Source organism: Garra rufa, chromosome 5 (assembly GCF_049309525.1).
Source record: "Garra rufa chromosome 5, GarRuf1.0, whole genome shotgun sequence".
NCBI classification, from domain to species: Eukaryota; Metazoa; Chordata; class Actinopteri; order Cypriniformes; family Cyprinidae; genus Garra; species Garra rufa.
In genome coordinates this window covers 55,465,260-55,471,941 of record NC_133365.1, presented here as the reverse complement: position 1 = coordinate 55,471,941, position 6,682 = coordinate 55,465,260, and positions in this window count along the sequence as shown.

The window sequence follows — 6,682 nt, the reverse complement described above, 5'->3', positions numbered from 1 at the left end:
ACAAAACCAGTCTTAAGTAACACGGGTATATTTGTAGCAATATCCAAAATTGTATGGGTTAAATTTTTATTTAATGCCAGAAATCATTAGGATATTAAGAAAAGATCATGTTCCATGAATATATTTTGTACATTTCCTACTGTATATTTATGAAAACGTAATTATTAATTAGTAATATGCATTGCTAAGAACTTCATTTGGACAACTTTAAAGGTGATTTTCTCAATATTTAGAATTTTTTGCATCCTGAGATTCCAAATTTTCAGGCAAACATTGTCGTGTCCTAACAAATCATACATCATTGCAATGGACAGCTTATTTATTCAGCTTTCAGATGATATATAAATTGAAATTAAAAAAGGACCCTTATGACTGGTTTTGTGATCCAGGGTCACATATATGGAACTCATTAAATGCTGTTATATAGATCTATGTGCATTAGACAAGAGCTGAGCAGTCATGTGAGTTTTATTTTTAATGTTGGATGTTGCTACAGTCTAACACTGTTCATTCTTTGATACATTGTAGCTTATTTGTGACCCTATATAGACCACAAAACCAGTCAAGAGGGTCAGTTTTTAAAATGTATAGTTTGTTAGGATAGTACAATATTTGGCCAAGATGCAACTATCTGAGAATCTAGAATCTGAGGGTGAGAAAATCACCTTTAAAGTTGTTCAAATGAAGTTCTTAGCGATGCATATTACTAATTAAAAATTAGGTTATGATATATTTACGGTAAGAAATTTACAAAATACCTTCATGGAACATGATCTTAATATCCTAATGATTTTTGGCATAAAAAAAAAACAAATCGATAATTTTGACCCATACAGTGTATTTTTGGCTATTGCTAAATATACCCGTGCTACTTAAGACTGGTTTTGAGGTTTAGGGTCGCATTTTACCCTTTCAAAAAAGTACTGGGGTAAAATGATGGTATCAAAAGTCAGAAATCTTAATATAATCTCAAATGTTTCTCATTAGATAAGCTGAGCTGCTTCACATTCTTATGTGACCCTGGACCTCAAAACCAGTCATAAGGGTACATTTTTTTAAATTGACATTTATACATCATCCGAAAGCTGAATAAGCTTTCTATTGATGTATGGTTTGTTAGGAAAGGATATTTGGCAGAGATACAACTATTTTAAAATATGCAATTTGAGGGTATAAAAAAACTAAATATTGAGAAAATCACCTTTAAAGTTTTGATATATATTTGATATATTTACAGTAGGAAATGTACTAAATATCTTCATGAAACATGATCTTTCTATTCTAATATTTTTTGCCATAATATAAAAATCGATCATTTTGACCCATTCAGTGTATTTTTGGCTTTTGCTACAAATATTCCCATGCCACTTATGACTGGTTTTGTAGTCTAGGGTCACATTTTTCAGCTCTGTATACTCTTAATGAATGATGATTAGCGACTCGTTCAAGTCTATTTTTATGAAAAACTAATACCTAAAGAAATAGTTCACCCAAAAATGAAAATGTGCTGAAACTGTGTTCACCCTCAGGTCATCCAAGATTAGGATGAGTTTGTTTCTTCATCAGATTTGGAGAAATGTGTCATTCTATCACTTGCTCAGCAACGAATCCTCTGGAGTGAATGGGTGCCGTCAGAATGAGAGTCTAAACAGCTGATAAAAACATCACAATAATCCACACCACTCCAGTCCATCAGTTAACATCTTGACAAGACAAAAGCCGAAACAAATCTATCATTAAGACGTTTTTAACTAAAATACAAGTCCATAATCTATAATAGCGCTTCCTCCAGTGAAAAAGTGTTTTTTTTTTCTGAATCAGGAGAGAAATCTGCACAGATGGAGCACTGATTACAAGCCAAAACAGCTCTAAACAACTATGTGGCTGGATTTTAATATGAGAGACAACATGAGATGAACATTTTCACTGGAGGGAGCGTTATTATGGATTATGGTAAAATTTAAAAAATAAAGGTTTCAAAAGGGTGTTTTTGCAGTGATGCAGTTTTTTCAGTGAACAGTTTCTTCAAAAGAACCATTTTGAAGAACATTTTAAAAATCGAATTATCTTTGGTTATAAAGAACCTTTTCTGCATTTGAAAGCTTCCATGGATGTTCAAGGTTCTTCATGGAACCATTGATGCCCAAAAAGAACTTTATTTTTAGGATTGTATTTTAGTTAAAAACGTCTTAATGATGGAATTTTTTTAGCTTTTGTCTTCTCAAGATGTTAACTGATGGACTGGAGTGGTGTGGATTACTTGTGGATTATTGTGAGTTTTTTATCAGCTGTTTGGAATCTCATTCTGACGGCACCCATTCACTGCAGACTCAATTAAAACTTAGAAATGACATAGGAGCCTGTAAAAAGTCCTCTACACTCTTAAAAATAAAGGTGTTTTAAAAGGTTCTTCAAGCAGTGCCATAGAAAGTCAAAGGATCTTTAAAGAACCATCTCTTTCTTACCTTTTTATAATCTGAAGAACCTTCTTTCACCACAAAGAACCTTTTATGAAACAGAAAGGTTCTTCAGATGTTTAAGGTTCTTTATGGAACCATTTAGACAAGAAAGGTTCTTCTAGGGCATCGTGAAGCACCTTTATTTTTAAGAGTGTAGGATTCTTTATATAATGCAATTCATAAATGTTTTTTATGATTAACACAAAAGTAAGAGCAAATCAAGCATGCAATTATAGGGAATGTTCAGTTTGATTGATCAACGTTCACACAGCAGAAATCTGAATATGTTTGCAATTTGTTTATTACAAATGAAAGCGGCCAAGATCTGAATTTTTGCTGTTCACACTGTCATTTAGAAACAGATCTGTCTTGGAGCTGAATGTGAACACTGCCTTTGTTTGCAGGATTTACAATCACAATCACACTTCAGAATCTTGTCAGATTTGCTCAGTGTTTGGTTAATGTTTAACTACAGAGATCATCACAGTCAGGGTGCAGTTTCACTGAAACAGATCCACGTTGATGTTTACACACACACACACGCATGCGCTTCACACGACTGTTACCTGGAGAAGCTCCTCACTGTCTTTTTCTTTCATTATTGGCATGAGAACTTTCAGTCAGGTTTTTGAGAGGTCTGATAAACGTTCAGCACGAGGAGGAAGCAGTTCTGCCTTTATAATTCTCAAAGGATGCACGTATGTTGTTTATTTACGACTGTTTCCTTTCTCTTGAGCTGTTAGTATATCATCCGTTTATTCCACTATGAATGTTTAAACTGTTTTTTGGTACTGTACATGTGGCACATGCTAGTCTACATTTATTGTAGTAATGCTGCGATTGTAATATAATAAAGCAGCTGATTGTATTGTTATTGCTCAATCCAGTGCTCCAGTGTTTTTACTGCACAGCCATTTACACTGTTCGCACTGTTTTTTGGTTGTTTTTCTATGTAAACATGAGCAACATGTGTTGGACTGCTGTCCTTGTGTCCTTTGCACAACACAGCATTCTAAAATATGTCATTTTTAATTCAAAACGTGTGCAAATGGCAGATTTTCCTGGGGTTCAGAAGTTGATGAAAAACTAATACATTCTTAAAAATAAAGGTTCTTTATTGGCATCGATGGTTCACTGAAGATCCTTGAACATCTATGGAATCTTTCCATTGCACAAAAATTTCTATATAATGGAAAAGAGTTCTTTAGATTATATTAAAAAAAAGTTCTTCACACTAAACTGAAAGGTTTTTTAGTATCACTTGCTATAGCATTATTGGGAAAAACCATTTTTTTTAAACTAAAGTGTAATTAAATAAATCATAAAAAGGTCAAAATAAAACAATAAAACAGATTTTATATTTTATTTTAAATAAATTAAAGTGAAAAAAATAAAAATAACCTACCGAAAAAAGATTCAATATTTTATTGGTTTACTTACATTTCATGTGACCATTAAGCAGCATCAGAAACCATTGCATGCAGATGTGTTGATCAATTAGTAAAATATTCAAGAATATATTTTAGTTCAAATGGGTTCATCTAACAAAAAAGTTAATTTGATTATTACTAAGTACATAATTACGAGATAAAAAGTCAAAATTATGATATGTTAAGTAAACTTTGTATTCTGCATATAGTGTATAATTTATATTCTAAGTCTTATTGTTATTATATTTGTTTCCCTGGATGTCATGTGACCATTAACTTACATCAGAGAACCACAAACGGTTGGGTTAGGGTTACACCTAACGGTGTTAATTGGTTGATAAAATATTAAAAACAATATTTAGCTTTAATCGTTTTGACTTGGTCTTGGAATTATTTTTTCACGAGTGATATTTATATATTCATGTATAAGTCATAATTCATATTTTATATCAGTTATACTGTATGCATTATATTTCATAATTTGTATTCAAAGTCATAATAATATTTTATTTGTTTACATGTGATCATTAAATCAGGAATCATTATCAGAGAACCATGAATATGTGAATGTGTTGATAAATTATACAGATATTAACTTAAATCTCATTGGGACTTTAAGAACACTTTGATGTCAGTGGGTTCAGCAGAAAAAAAAAAGACAAAACCAGTCAATCTGATTCACTAAATTATGTGTTCAGCAACATATGTGACCCTGGACCACAAAACCAGTCTTAGGTTTATTATGTTAATTAATACACCTGAAAGCTGAATAAATAAGCTTTTCATTGATGTATGGTTTGTTAGGATAGGACAATATTTGGCCGAGATACAACTATTTGAAAATCTGGAATCTGAGGATGCAAAATAATCAAAATATTGAAAAAATCGCCTTTAAAGTTGTCCAAATGAAGTTCTTAGCAATGCATATTACTAATCAAAAATTAGGTTTTGATATATTTATGGTAGGAGATTTAAAAAAAGGTCTTCATGGAACATGATATTTACTTATTATAAAATAGATCATTTTCACCCAGCTTGTGCTACTTACGACTGGTTTTGTGGTCCAGCGTCACATTTGTGCCTTTAAAGAAATAGTTCATGCAGAAATTAAAATTCTGTCATCATTTACTCAACCCGTATGAATTTCTGGTCCCCATTGACTTCCACAGTATATTTTTCATACATCAACTCTTTGGTTACGCACATTCTTCAAAATACCTTCTTTTATGCTCAACTGAAGAAATAAACTCATACAGGTTTGGAAAAAACATGAGTAAATGATGAAAGAATTTTCACTGCAGTAGTTCATTTCCAGAACAAAAATGTACAGATAATGTACTCACCCCCTTGTCATCCAAGAAGTTCATGTCTTTCCGAGGAAGAAGGGTCTTATCTAGTAAAACAATCGTTAAAAAACAAAACAAAAAAAATCTTACATTTCATATACTGTTTAATCTCAAACGCTCGTCTTGTCTAGCTCTACTTAAACTCTATGTATTCCAGTTCAAGACAGTTAGGGTACATAAAAAAAAAAACCTATAGTGGACTTCTATGGTGCCCCCGAGTTTGAACTTCAAAAATGCAGCTTATATGCAGCTTCAAAGGGCTCTAAATGATCCCAGCTGAGGAAGAAGGGTTTTATCTGGCGAAAAGTTTAAGTACAGTTTAATACAGTTAGGGTATGTCTAAAAACTCCCATCTAACGCCTGTTTCACACATACTCCGTCTGCAGTCCGTGTGCGTTACGTATGCAGTGCAGAAGCAGCACGGACTCATTTTGCTTTCACACAGGACGCGTTTGCAGTCCGTTCCTGATCCGCGGCTGTTTACCACAAACACAACATTTATCCGTTGTTTTGATTTTAAATCCAAACGTGATTTTTCAGAATTGTGATCCTCTTTCATCATAGTACAGTAATACAACCGTTTATAGACATATTCACGTTTAAACTCAATAAATATAAACAACGTATTATTCAATGCACTTGACTTCTAAATTTGTTGCAACACACAGCATATGTAGCATATAGCTTCACAAATAACAAATATTTTATATTAAATCTTACCACAGACAGAAACGTCGGTCCTTTAAATCTTTATTAACTAAAGCAATCCCTTAAATAACTTTTCTTTTCTACCTCCACGAGTGCATCTATTATGTTGCCTTGTTTATTTAAAAGTGCACTTTTCCTTGTTTTAAACCTAGCCAAAAAGCCTCGTGTTGACTGTGAAACACAGTAGACATGATTTATATGCGTTTATGGTGTGATCACTACATTTCCGTGTCAATCAAGTTCATTTTTACGGAGAACAATGCGCTGTCACTTTAATTCAGCGCATGCAGCACAGTAAAAAAACGGTGTGGAAATGATCACTGCACTGCTGCAAACGCACCGCTTCTGGAACGCACTGCTGGAAAAAAATATGCACTGCATACGGAGTATGTGTGAAACAGGCGTAATTTTCTCCTCCAGCTTCAAAATCATTCTACTTTTTTTTTTGTAAAGAATGTTTGACCTTCTTTGTATGTTCACTTTGTAAACACTGGGTTGTTACTTCTGCAGCGATGTATGATTTTGAAGCTGGAGGAGGAAATAAGAGGTTTAGATGAGTTTTTAGACATACCCTAACTATTAAACTGTACTAAAGCGTTTCGCCAGATAAAACCCTTCTTCCTCAGCTGGGATCATTTAGAGCCCTTTGAAGCAGCATATAAACTGCAGTTTTGAAGTTCATAGAAGTCCACTATATGGAGAGAAATCCTGAAATGTTTCCAAAAAACATCATTTCTTT